We start from the raw sequence: 13,751 nt of genomic DNA, 5'->3' as shown, positions 1-13,751 counted from the left end.
GATCTAGATTTTTAGGCTTTAATGTTAATTTTATCTGTATGCACCGGGGTCTGAGAGTAACGCAATTTCGATTCTCTGTATGTATGTACTGTACATGTGGAAATTGACAATAAAGCAGACTTGAACTTGAACTTTGTCTGTTACCTTGAGGCCTTTATACACAGGGAAATTATTTATTTTGGCTGGGTGTTAATTAAAATGAATAACATAATATACACTGTGTTATTGTGGTATTTTAATCTGTGTTTTACTGTAGAAGCTGATTACAGTATAGAGAGACAGTATGATTTGTGTGATTTGAGGTGAAGAATCAATCTAAGTGATATTTTTAGCAGATTTTAATGCTATTTTGAATATGGTATTACATTTGAATTAAAATGTAGGTCTTTCCCTGGTAAAGTAGCTAGGAGTTGACCCCGCATGAGGAAAAAATTAATAAAGAAAATAAGTGTTTTTATTTTATTTATTCATTTATTTATTTTTCTTTAATTTGACCAACAAAGAGTCTATGGATATAATAATAAATACAATTAAATAAACATTTAAATCAATCAATCAATCAAAAATGCGATTTGGATTAAGTTGGTATTTTCTTTTTCTTTTGTTTGAATTTATTAATGATTTGTTTCTATTCTAAATAGCAACCAAATAAATGTATGTATGTATATATTTATTTATTTAATGATAATAAGTAATAATATTAACGATAATTCTTATCATTATTATAACTACTACTACTAATAGGTTATAATATTAATAATAGCACTGATAATATTAATAATAAATAAAAATGATATATTTACAACTGATATATGTACCACTACATATATATATATATATATATATATATATATATATATATATATATATATATATATATATATATATATATATATATATATATATATATATATATATATATATATATATATACACTACATACACACACATTAATAATTGCAGTTAATACAATAATATATATGTACTTTTTATAATACATTATTTTAATAATAAGAATAATAATTACAATAACTAATCATTGTATTTATTTATGTTATGAAACATGTTTATTATTTATTTTATACATATAGTCCATGGAATTACACACAATAAATCCCTGTCTTCTAAATAGACTAAAACTCACATTATTGGTCAGTAAAACACATGCTTTTAGAAAAAGAGAAATCTACAAGGTTAAATTACCGTCCTAGATGTTAGGCGGGTGCTTGTTTTTCTTTCTTTCTGTTTTTTTTTCCTCCACTAACAAGTGTTTTACTAGCAAAAATAACCCTTAGATATCATCCACTGAAGAATGAATCGTCCAAGACTCCAATTATTGTTCATCTTGGTCCGTTTTATTAGAATCAGTACTTCACAATTTTGTTTATATGACTTAATATCTATCTCATAATTACATACTGCCTTAAAACACAACGCAATACAGATTAAATTGACTACAGTGACGAACAGGAAAACATTTCTATCCATCATTGAAAATAGAGGATAAGATGCTATTATGTTCTTCTGAGAGTGGCTAACACCTGCCGAAAGCACAACCTTAGTAACCTGAATGCAGAAAAAATAGACTTGATGGTATATAAGATCATGGGGGCGGTCAGGGGTCGTGCTCTGCGATTTGTAGGTGCCTTTCCGAATAAAACATAATGGAAGAACTATAATAAATGTTCAATCATTATCATCACCTTTGACCATTTCATCATGTTCTTTGACCTCTCACCCTGCTGTTTCCTGTATGCCTCAGCAGGTGCCTTAAACAGTAAAAACAAAAAAAACAAAAAAAGATACTTTTTCAAATTCAGCTGGCTTCCTCCTTTAAGATACAGCTTGCATGTGGAGATAACAAATTGCTGGCTGGATCAGTTGCAGGTTACAAAATGTATCAATACGGTATGTTAAAATCAGATCCCAGATTAAAATATGGATTCAAGGTTAAGTTAATAGTCAAGCCCAGTTTGATTTTTATGCTCTGCAGTTTGAGGCATAATTTAAGTATCTGCTTGATTCTTAAAATATGCCTTCTTTTTAAAAACAGTTTTTCTCCATTAACACATAATTGGTGGAGGTTAATCGAGAGGTCGCATCAATTTGGCACTCACTTTATTTGTAACCACTGAGCTAATGTGCTGAAAATATGACTTCAATTACCAACCGTGCTGGCAGATTCACATTTGAACGTCATAATGCCACCGAGCAACAAACAAGACGTTATGTGGGAGATGACGGTTATCAAGTTTGTCTGTAATAAGCCATTACAAATGTCAAGAAAAAGTATAGTCATTTTTTGCTTTTATCTACCATTATAAATTTATATAATTAATCTATTTATGAAATCCATTAAATAGGTTTCTGCATATTTTTAAACTGAAAATTAGGTGAGTTTATTTATATGGGACATTTAACATACAATGTTAAGTGTCAGAGTGCTTTACCTTGGCATACTTAAGAAAATATATAATTAAGAATATAGTAATGGAAAATATAAACACATATTGTGTGTGATAAGTGAATTTTAGTTTGAACCAGGGTGCTATTCTGGTGCCTTTTTTAGCATTTTGTAGATAATGTGACAAACCACTCTGTCACAGATATTGAGAAAAACTACTCTATTTTATTATTTTGCAATATTTGAATTTAAATTATAAATGGATGCGATTTGGATTTAGTTGGTATTTTTTCTTTCTGTTTTATTAATTAATTATTTGTTTGTAGTCTAAACAGCAACCAAATAAATACATTTATTGATTTTTATATCAAATTTATTTATTTATTCAAACACATTGTTCCAAATACAGAGCAAATCTACTGTGTTTAATCATATTGTAATATTATTTTTAAAAGATTATATATGGATGTTGGTTGGTTGGTATACATGTGATTTATTTCTTTATTATTATTATTATTCTGTTTCTGTTTATTAATTATTTGTTTGTAATATGAACAGCAACTTAATGTAATTATTTATTTACTTAGCTGTTCATACAACAGACAACTAAACAGATCTAAGACTCAAATGCCAACTAAATTAATAATCAGATTTTTTTGCTGCCTGTCTGAACAAATCCTGTATAACTGAATCCATAACTGTTTGTGTTAAATATTTATTATCCTCTGTTGTTTCCTTTCATTTTCCTTTTATTTTTATTAACAGAGGCAGTTCAGACTGGAAGTCTCGTGCTCTGATTGGTGGGTCATTCTCTTCGGGATTATAGGCAGTGCAGTTTTTTATTTTCTTTTTCTTAAATTCTGCTGAAATCAAACTGATATATTACCTGCTAACAACCTCAGAGTTCAGTGGACTGTAGGTCTCTTTTAAAGAGCTTTCTAGTGCAAATGAGTGATAAAAATACAGGAAGATTCCTAAAGAGCGTTGTCTCAGAGACTCCTATGCGTCGTGTGGTGCAGCAGTTGACTGTGTTGCCATCCATTTGTTGGTCTCATGGACAGGGTTCATCTCATGCTCTTTGCACTCAACTATAAAATTTGGTCATCTTGGCCATTATTGTCTTAGTCTTTGTCACAACAATCACTGTCAGCCACTGTAGCAGATGCTACGTGTTACTTTAAATATTGCACAGATAACTCAATGCAATGCAACATGGCCATATGTATTTGCTTTGATGTTACAATGCCAAATCCTGAATCTTTATTAAAATATATATTTGCTAAAACATCTAAAACATTAAAATATGTATTATTAATCTAAAATATTTAAATATTATTAGAATCTATCCATCCATCCATCCATTGAGATTTATGCAAAACTGAGTGCTTGATTATCTTCAGCAGTTATTTATTTATTTATTTATTTTTCATTTGGCAACCTTTGCAATGTACAGTGTGCCTGCATTTGCAGTTATTTATTCCATAATCTGGCAGTAGTAAGCAGTAATGTGCAACCATTATGTAGTTGAAAATGCGCCTGGAAGCTCTTATAGTGCTTATGTGTGTTTTTTTTTTCTTAGCAGAAAACAACTGCTACTCCAACCCTACTCCAAATTTAAGTAGAAAAAGTCCTCCTTAATCCCCAAGATCCTTAGCAGTGACAAGATTCAAAGAGGCATGTTGTGTTGGCTTTTCATTTATCTGCTGTGTATACTACTGTGCAGGTTCATAATACTAATTAAGATGCAACTTAGAATGTCATCACCCAGCAGGAGGGAACCTTTAACACTAAAGCAGAGTCTTCCCTCACCATATCTGTACATGTGCTGTGTGTATTTTACTTAAAAACAATACATAAAAAAAGAGAATTTCAATATACAGCCCTTTGGTCAACATTTTGGTTGAAATGCTGAAAAATTTCCTAAATTTCTTGAGTGTTTCTGAAATTTACTGGAAATTGTCCACCTCTCAGCAACCCTATGTTTAAATCAATGTGTTACTGTTTTTTTTTTTAATTATTATTATTATTTTTATAGACTGATTTCTGAGTGAACATATTTCAAAGTAAATCCTAATTTTTTTTTTTTTGGAAATAATTACACAGAAAAGTCTAATAGTTTTTATTTATGTATTATTATTATTACTAAAATCATGTTTACACACAACATCGTATATGTAATGTACTATTTAAACTATTGAAAATCTGTTTACTTCTTTGTTCACTTCTTTGTTACTGGAATTGCCATGATGAACCTTTCCATTCCACAAAAAAAGTTATTTATAGTGGAAAAAGTTTCTTTAGATTAACGTTCACACTGCATTCTTAAAAATAACCAAAATTGCAAATAAAGAGTCTTTATTTTTATTGTGTCTCCTCATTACAACATGATTGGCAGAATTATAATTTGGGTCTGAACTATTTTGGGGTAAAAGCTCTCAGTAATGTCCTTGTCTGTCTTTTCACCCCTAGTGACCCCAGTGTAGGACAGAAAAACCCATACGATTATTCAAATGTACCTTGATGAAGGGTTGTAATAGAGAAATGAAGTCGGCTGCCAGTCTGTGCTGTAAATCAGAAGTGTGCTCTTCGATCACAGACCCTCTGGGCCAGAAGAACTCTTGGATAATTAGCACGATGAGAGATTAGACTGGATCAAAGTGGAGATTAAACAGGACGGCAAACACATCAATGCTTCTAATTAGCAAGTCTGTGAAATTTGCTGAATTGGTGCAAATATCATGGATGCCGTTGAGGAGTTCTTTTCATTCAATTTCTTTTTTATCCCTCGTTTCCAGGAAGCCTAAAATCACACAGAAGTGGTGAGAGGTGTGTGAAGCCTTCTTCTTAATTAGGAGAAATGGTGAATTATTATTTATGACACATGCTTTTGTGAGTCAGGCTTTTTGGAGAGATTAGTAACCGTGATCAGTAATGTGCCGTTTCACAGCTGTGATGGCAATGAATCTTGAATACTATGATCAAAAAAATGGTACTAATGACTCGGCACAAACAGACATTTTTTTGTATTTTCAGCAGATTTTTTAGCAAAAAGGATTCAGTGTGTTAAGATGGATCTTAACACTGGAGCACTGGGGTAATGTGATAACGTAAGGATGTATAAGTCAAAACCTGGGCAGCTGAGTTTTGAATAACAGAACTTGCTGGTAAACCCCCAAAGAGAGAATTGCAGTAATCGAGCCGTGATGTGATGAAGGCATGAACAAGCCTCTCAGCATCAGGCCTAGATAGAAAGGGTCTAATGCGAGCAATGTTACGATGATGGATAAAAGCAACTTTAGTTATGTTTTTGAAGTGAGAATTAAAAGTCAACTGAGCATCAAAAATCACACCCAAATTACGGGCCTGAGCAGAAAGTGATATTTGAGTATTGTCAACTGAAAGTTTAAAATTACTGAACTTATTAACATTAGATGGAGTGCCAATTAATAAAATTTCAGTTTTGGAACAATTTAGTTTTAGAAAGTAATGTTTTATCCATGCCTTAATTTCAAGCAAACAGGCAGAAAGAGTTAGAGAGGAAGAAGTGGAATCAGGAGTGCTAATTTAAATCTAGGTATCGTCCACGCAGCAGTGATAGCCCAAGCCATACTTCTGAATAATCTGCCCAAGAGGCAGCATGTAAATACTAAATAGAACAGGTCCCAAAACTGACCCCTGAGGGACACCCTGGCATAAAGACAAAGTCTGAGATCTATTAGTACCCAGGTAAACAAACTGAGAACGTTCTGAAGATAAGATTTAAAACAGTTCAACACAGTTCCAGATAGACCAATCCATCTATGTAGTCGGTCGAGTAATATGCTATGACATATTGTATCGAATGCAGCACTAAGATCTAACAGAATCAAAATGCCACAAGCCCCAGAATCATCCATAACGAGAAGGTAATTCAAGACCCTGTCCAAAGCAGTCTCCATACTATGTCCAGACCTAAACTCAGATTGAAAAGTCTCTAATAGGCTATTTGTGTAAGGATGAGTTTGGAGTTGGCTAACAACCACCCTCTCAAGAATTTTTGCCATGAATGGTAAATTAGAAATTGGCCGATAATTGGACATGTCAGCAATATCACTCCATGTTCTCTTGAAAGAAACAACACATTCTTTCAGAGGGGCAACCTCATCCAGAATAAGATGAAAATGTAGCGTTATATTGGTCAACCTAGGCCACAACCAATAAGTAACCAATAGTAAGACTAAGATGGTCAGTATCAATATCCCTAATTTTCCTAAAACAGATGACATGCTCTTTCACAAGGAAGGAGGAATCAAATTGAACGTGAGGAGCTTGTGGTCACTTATACAAACATCAGTACATTCAAGTTGTTCAAGGATTACTCCTGAAGTGCAAACCAGATCTGTGACCGTGTTTGTGCGTTGGAAAGTTAACATGCTGAGTGAGATTAAAACATTCTAGAATTTCCATAAAGCTCGCCATATTAGCGCAATCCATGTTATCAACATGAATATTTAAATCACCAGTTAAAAGAACAACTGGACAGATTGCACTGGCAAGCGTTAGAAACTCAGTTAATTCTGAGAAAAACACAGTTAGGTTTGGGAGGACAATAAATATTTAAAACCAAAACTGGTGAGAGACCATTCAGTTTAAATTCCAAGCATTCAAAAGATGAAAAACAAGTAACTTCAGTTAAAGCAAAGTCCAATTGATGAATGACTGCAAGACCACCACCTCTACCAGTGGAACGCGGCCGATCTATATAAGTCTACCCAGGCAGAGCACACATATTTAGATAAAGATTTTTCATAATTTTTCTGATACCACGTTTCACAGAGGCAGAAAAAGTCAAGTTCTTTATCCACAACAATGTCGCAGATCGAAGCCGTCTTGTTGTTTATAGAGCGAGCATTCAGATGTGCAAACCTGATTGTGTCAAGACGGACACCTCTGGATGCAGTAGACTTCTGAAGGTAGGAAAAGTTTGCAGGACAAACAAGTCGCGGAGATAGATAACGACATTCCAAATGCCTCTGCGTCCAAACTGAGTTTACACCGGCACCGCTTACTTGCAAATTCCGACGGGAGCCTCAATAGGGCTTGGGCGTCGTGACGTCATTACTTGGCGTGGCCGCCACGTTGATGACCTCCTTTACTGCTACTCGGACTACTGCACAGTGTTTAGACATACTCCCTCTCACCCGTGTCTTAATTTGATTAATTAAAAATACTGTATACTGTTTGCCGCTGTTCCGGTTCTATGATTTGCAGCTCCTGAGCCCATCCATTTGTGAACTGTACATGAGACTTCAATGACTTGTAGCTTCGGAACTATTCTGAAGTGTAGGCGCTCACAAAACAAACAAGGTAGCCGAAGATATTTGAAATGCAAAAGTGCGGCAGCAAGTCTTCGTTGGTACTCCACTCTTTGTTGGGAATTTCATATGGATCCAAACCGTTAATAGTGCCGATTTTGTCCACATACCGGTCTCTGGCATCCCTATTTAGCGTATCCTTATAAATCCCACAACCTTTTCGCGATTTTAACATCTTTTTTCTTTTTCCCAACTCTGCTCTTCTCGTTCAACTTGCTGTATGTTTACATTCGCGAGGCCAGCAACATGGCCACTACACACCCCAGAATGCAATTTGGCGCCCAAGCCCTATGAACGTATTTTGGCCGGCGCAGAAGATGTAGCGAGCGCAGTGTATCCAGGACACATATTGCAGGAGGTGCAGAATGTTGATATTCAAAAAGTTCCGAAACACAGTATTGTAGCATGATGATATATATATATACAGTACAGACCAAAAGTTTGGAAACATTACCATTTTTAATGTTTTTTAAAGAAGTTTCTTCTGCTCATCAAGCCTGCATTTATTTGATCAAAAATACAGAAAAAACTGTAAAATTGTGAAATATTATTACAACTTAAAATAATGGTTTTCTATTTGAATATACTTTAAAAAAATAATTTATTCCTGTGATGGAAAGCTGAATTTTCAGCATCATTACTCTAGCCTTCAGTGTCACATGTAACATCCAGTCTATCACATGATCATTTAGAAATCATTCTAATATTCTGATTTATTATGAGTGTTGGAAACAGTTCTGCTGTCTAATATATTTGATGAATAAAAAGTTAAAAAGAACTGCATTTATTCAAAATAAAAAAAAATTCTAATAATATATATTCTAATAATATATTTTCTTTACTATCACTTTTTATCAATTTAACACATCCTTGATGAATAAAGGTATTGATTTTATTTTAAAAAAAGAAAGAAAAGAAAATTATTGACCCCAAATTACTGACCAGTAGTGTATCTTGTTATTACAAAATATTTAATATTTTAAAAACATAGCTTTTTTTTTACTTTTTATTCATCAAAGTATCCTAAAAAAGTATCACATGTTCTAAAAAAATATTAAGCAGCAGAACTGTATCCAACTTTGATAATGAATCATCATATTAGAATGATTTCTAAAGGATCATGTGATAATGATCCTAAAAAGCAGAAGAAACTTCTTTCAAAAACATTAAAAATAGTAGTTTCCAAACTTTTGGCCTGTACTATATATATATATATATATATATATATATATATATATATATATATATATATATATATATATATATATATATATATATATATATATATATATATATATATATATATATATATATATATATATATATATATATATATATATATTAGTACAGACCAAAAGTTTGGACACACCTTCTCATTCAAAGAGTTTTCTTTATTTTCATGACTATGAAAATTGTAGAGTCACGCTGAAGGCATCAAGGGCTATTTGACCAAGAAGGAGAGTGATGGGGTGCTGCGCCAGATGACCTGGCCTCCATAGTCACCGGACCTGAACCCAATCGAGATGGTTTAGGGGTGAGCTGGACCGCAGACTGAAGGCAAAAGGGGCAACAAGTGCTAAGCATCTCTCGGGGAACTCCTTCAAGACTGTTGGAAGACCATTTCAGGTGACTACCTCTTGAAGCTCATCAAGAGAATGCCAAGAGTGTGCAAAGCAGTAATCAAAGCAAAAGGTGGCTACTTTGAAGAACCTAGAATATGACATATTTTCAGTTGTTTCACACTTTTTTGTTATGTATTTAATTCCATATATAATTCCACATGTGTTAATTCATAGTTTTGATGCCTTCAGTGTGAATCTACAATTTTCATAGTCATAAAAATAAAGAAAACCTTGAATGAGAAGGTGTGTCCAAACTTTCGGTCTGTACTGTATATATATATATATATATATATATATATATATATATATATATATATATATATATATATATATATATGTATATATATTTGTAAACAGTATAATATATTTACAGTATGTGTTTATTTGCAAATTGTGTATATATTTATATGTAATATGTATGTTTGTGCAACATGATTTTTGGAGGTGAGTGTGTCTGTGTATGTGTATGTATGATTCTGTTCACTTCACTAACTGGCATGCAAATATGGATGAATACAGATCGTTTACAGGTTGTTGCCATTTTTGTATACCCCTATCATTTAATAGATACTGTAGGCAAGCTACTATATTTAGATACATATTTAATAAACACACAAGGGGCAAAGCATGTGTGAATGATGTGCGTTCTAAATATAAAAAGTTATATGCGATTTTCTCCATGCTGATTCCATATGATCCTGCTTCTTTTTTTTTCCAAGTAAGCTGTTTGCTTCGGCAAGTAATGGTGATCTTTTCTTACAACCTTGAGAAAGGCAATGACAGAGATCTGGTATCAGTGGTGTTTGCTGTATAAAGGAAATATGTCCGTCTTGATGCATGCTGCATGGATATTGCATTATCCCACATCCCTCACATGTTTAATTCAGCTGCTAGCAGCATTTTCACCCCAGGACAGAAAAACCACAGCTGCTCTCATCCTCGTATCTGTATTTTCTGTTTTGGTCTAAGTGCAGAGATTAGTCTGCTGCATGTAAAACGCAACCAGATGTTTCCTCGGTCAGGCAATAACAATGAGGTGTCCTGCAGGGTCTGTAATATTGAACTCCTACCCTGTGCTCAATATGTTATGCTGTATAGCGATTGTTTTGGTGTGATGTTTGACCCCCGAGTTGGAAACTCCCAGAAGATAGAAAGGATGTAAGGACTGAAGGGCGACAAAGATTTATTCTCTCACATGGAGAGTCGACGGTACTCTTTGGTCTTTTTCTGAAGGACACAGCAACATTAGCCAGGACAAATAGAAAGGTTTTTAGAGGCAGCATTGCTGGAGGTCTCGGGATGTGTTTAATTTTGAGGTTTCCTCTTGGCATATTCCCACCGAAGAGTTGTTTTTAAGGTCATTGTCGCCTGTTGTGGCCTACTAGATCATAAGATGTGTTTGCTGAAGCATGTATCAGTATTACTAGTATATTACTTAGACTTAGGGATTTGAACAAACCCTTACTTAGGGGTGAAAACTGAGAACAGGTCAAATTGTAGTAAACTATAGCAGGGGAACACGGACTTCTTTAGAGATACAAGGGAGACTGTAGATTTATTTATTTTATTATTTCATTCCCATTTCTTTCAGCTGCAAAAATAAAATTCACTGGTGTATTTCTGTGACATTTCCGAAGAGGAAACAAAAAATACACAGAGACAGCAGTAAGAAGAGAAAAATAAATAATGCATGTTTATTTCATTTTTATATACTATAAAGGTTTTTATTTATTTATTTATTTATTTTTAATGAATCAAACACAAACTGCATGACCAGTGTAGTCCGATTTCCAAATTAATTATTCTTATAGACCAGTTCTTTTTAGTGAATCAAAATGAGCTAATTAAATCAGTGTAGCTGTGGACTAGTCATCTGATAATGCGTAGTTAACAATATAGTGAATTTTATAGTATTTTATGTAAATGTTAAATTTACAAATTTAGTAATACCTCACCGCATTTGTATTTGTTTAAAAGCAAATTGTTTCTTGTTAGTCAGTCAGACATACAGCATGACCAGTAATCAGATCAATTCCAGAGCGAGTGATTCTTATGAGCCTGCTCATTTTAGTGTTAAGTTACGTGAATCAGTGTAGTTGTGGACTCAGTTGTAATTTAATACCTCACCACATTTTCAGTTGTTTATTATCTATTATTTAATTTTTCATTGTTTTAAATAATTATTAGTTTGAATTTATGGTGCCAAGACAGTGTAAAGTTGTTAAAGTATGTTCAAATACAGTAGACCATTGACTGTCTGTCTACTTTCACATTATAGCCAGTGTGAGGTAAATGCATGCTTTAATTAATTCAGTGTCTTCTCTTTTGAGCACACAACATGCTTGGAAGTAAAATGAAAGCATTTTGCTATAGAAATGTTCCGTCAATCACCTCTTCCTCTGGTATCCCTGTAGAGAAATGAATGGTTGCATTAAGATAGATGTTATGGTCATTCAGATGGTTCCCACAGAGCAAATAACATTCTAAGTGAAATGTAGTGGTTGCAGGAGAATCATCGGAGGGCTGTAAAATGAAAGCTTTAAATTTGGACCATTAGATAAGGCTGTCATAACAAGGCTACCTTGCCATCAAGAATTCACGATGCTGTAGGCATATAAGTCAACCTGGAGCTTTCAGATAATGTATTTATTTGTTAAAGCTGTTGTTAAGTGGGCCCTGTGTTTAAGGGGCAAATGCATTTGCATGTTTGGAGCTTGTGTGTGAGTAGACTGTAATTAAGACTGGACTGTCAGTCAAAGAAGCACACCTGTATGTTAAACAATTAAAATGACTCAATCAGACAGCAGGAGAGGAGGAGCTGATCTTCGCCCATATTTAGATGATTTGGCTGCAACTGATGGGAGGATGGACATGCGCGGACAGAAAAATGACAAGATGCCCATGAAGCGTGAGGATGTGACGAGATGCTGACAAGCATACTCCGCTGAAGCAATGAGAAAACGCTTTTGTGAAATTTCACTCAAAAGTTTGGAAGTGTTTTTGGCATGTAAATCAGGATTTACTGAGTCAAAGAGAAGATCCCTTTTTGAAATTAATGCATAAAGGAATAGTTCATCCAACATTTGCTGAAAATTTACTGTACCTCAGGTCATCCAACATGTAGATGAGTTTATTTCATCAGATCAGATTTGGAGAAATGTAGCGTTCCATCACTTGCTCACCACTGGATCTTTTGCAGTGAATGGGTGCCGTCGGAATGAGAGTCCAAACAGCTGATGAAACATCACAATAATCCACATGAATCCAGTCTATCGATTAATGTTTTATGAAGTGAAACGCTGCGTGTTTGTAAGAAACAGATCCATCATTAAGACATTATAACTTCAAACTGTTACTTTCGGTTATAATTATGTTTTGCAGATGTGAGAGGACAGCTGGGAATGTACTTTTTAATGGGAGGAAGCATTGTTATGGATTATGGACTCAAATGTTGTTTAGATTAAACAGTTTAAAGTAAAAATATTTTAATGATGGATTTATTCTTATAAACAGCTTTTAAGCTTCACAAGATATTAGTTGATGGACTGGGTTTTGTGGACTACTTGTGGTTTATTGGGATGTTTTTATCAGCTGTTTGGACTCTCATTCTGACGACACCCATTCACTGCAAAGAATCCTTAGGTGAGCAAGTGATGTGATGCTAAATTTCTCCAAATCTGTTCTGATGATGACCTGAGGCTGAATAAATGAACTATTCCTTCAAAAATATGAGTTTTAGATGTAGTATATTCACTTTGAGACCAGCTGCTTGTAAAAGAGGACATGTGCATTTAAAATGGTCATTCTTTCTCTTTTGGAGAAAACAGACCAAAATATTCAAGGCTAATCTTGCACTCAACAGGGGTATCCAAATACTAATTTTGGTCTAATAAAATGCATGGGGAATATTTTCCCCATTCTTCATAGGGCAAAAAATGATAATACAAAAAAGATAAAAAGTAAATAAAATAAAATTCCTTCGCTAAAGAATTCTAAGACATCAACTATGGCAACCAGTGTAGAGATGAATCAGTACATCACATCTGATCTAAAGCGAAACCGCAAACAAACAAACAAAAAAAAACTTAATGAATGGAATGAACTACAGTGTACTGAATCATAAAACAATGTAAATATATATAGCCTACAGTTTCAATGTATATATGTAAAACATACATTTTATAGTATGTGAAACATGATATATACTTGATATATGATATATACAGTACTATCCATTTTCACAGCTTTTTTATTCGATTTGATAGCTTGACTACATTTCCTCTGATTATTCAGTTAAAAGTGAGTAAAAGTGCAGGTTGTCACTTCGATTCCACTTTCATTTTAATTTGAGGCCATTCATTTATTTGATTT

General features: G+C 33.6%; 1 protein-coding gene across 1 annotated transcript in view; it reads left to right on the top strand.

The window, feature by feature from the left end:
• Nucleotides 1-13,751, top strand: part of LOC132133230 (leucine-rich repeat-containing protein 4C-like) — a 138,101-nt gene that overhangs the window by 56,444 nt on the left and 67,906 nt on the right. The window lies entirely within an intron of this gene.

Source organism: Carassius carassius, chromosome 50 (assembly GCF_963082965.1).
Source record: "Carassius carassius chromosome 50, fCarCar2.1, whole genome shotgun sequence".
Classification (NCBI taxonomy): Eukaryota; Metazoa; Chordata; class Actinopteri; order Cypriniformes; family Cyprinidae; genus Carassius; species Carassius carassius.
Note: the sequence above shows the minus strand (reverse complement) of the source record. Positions and strands in the feature narration are given on the sequence as shown.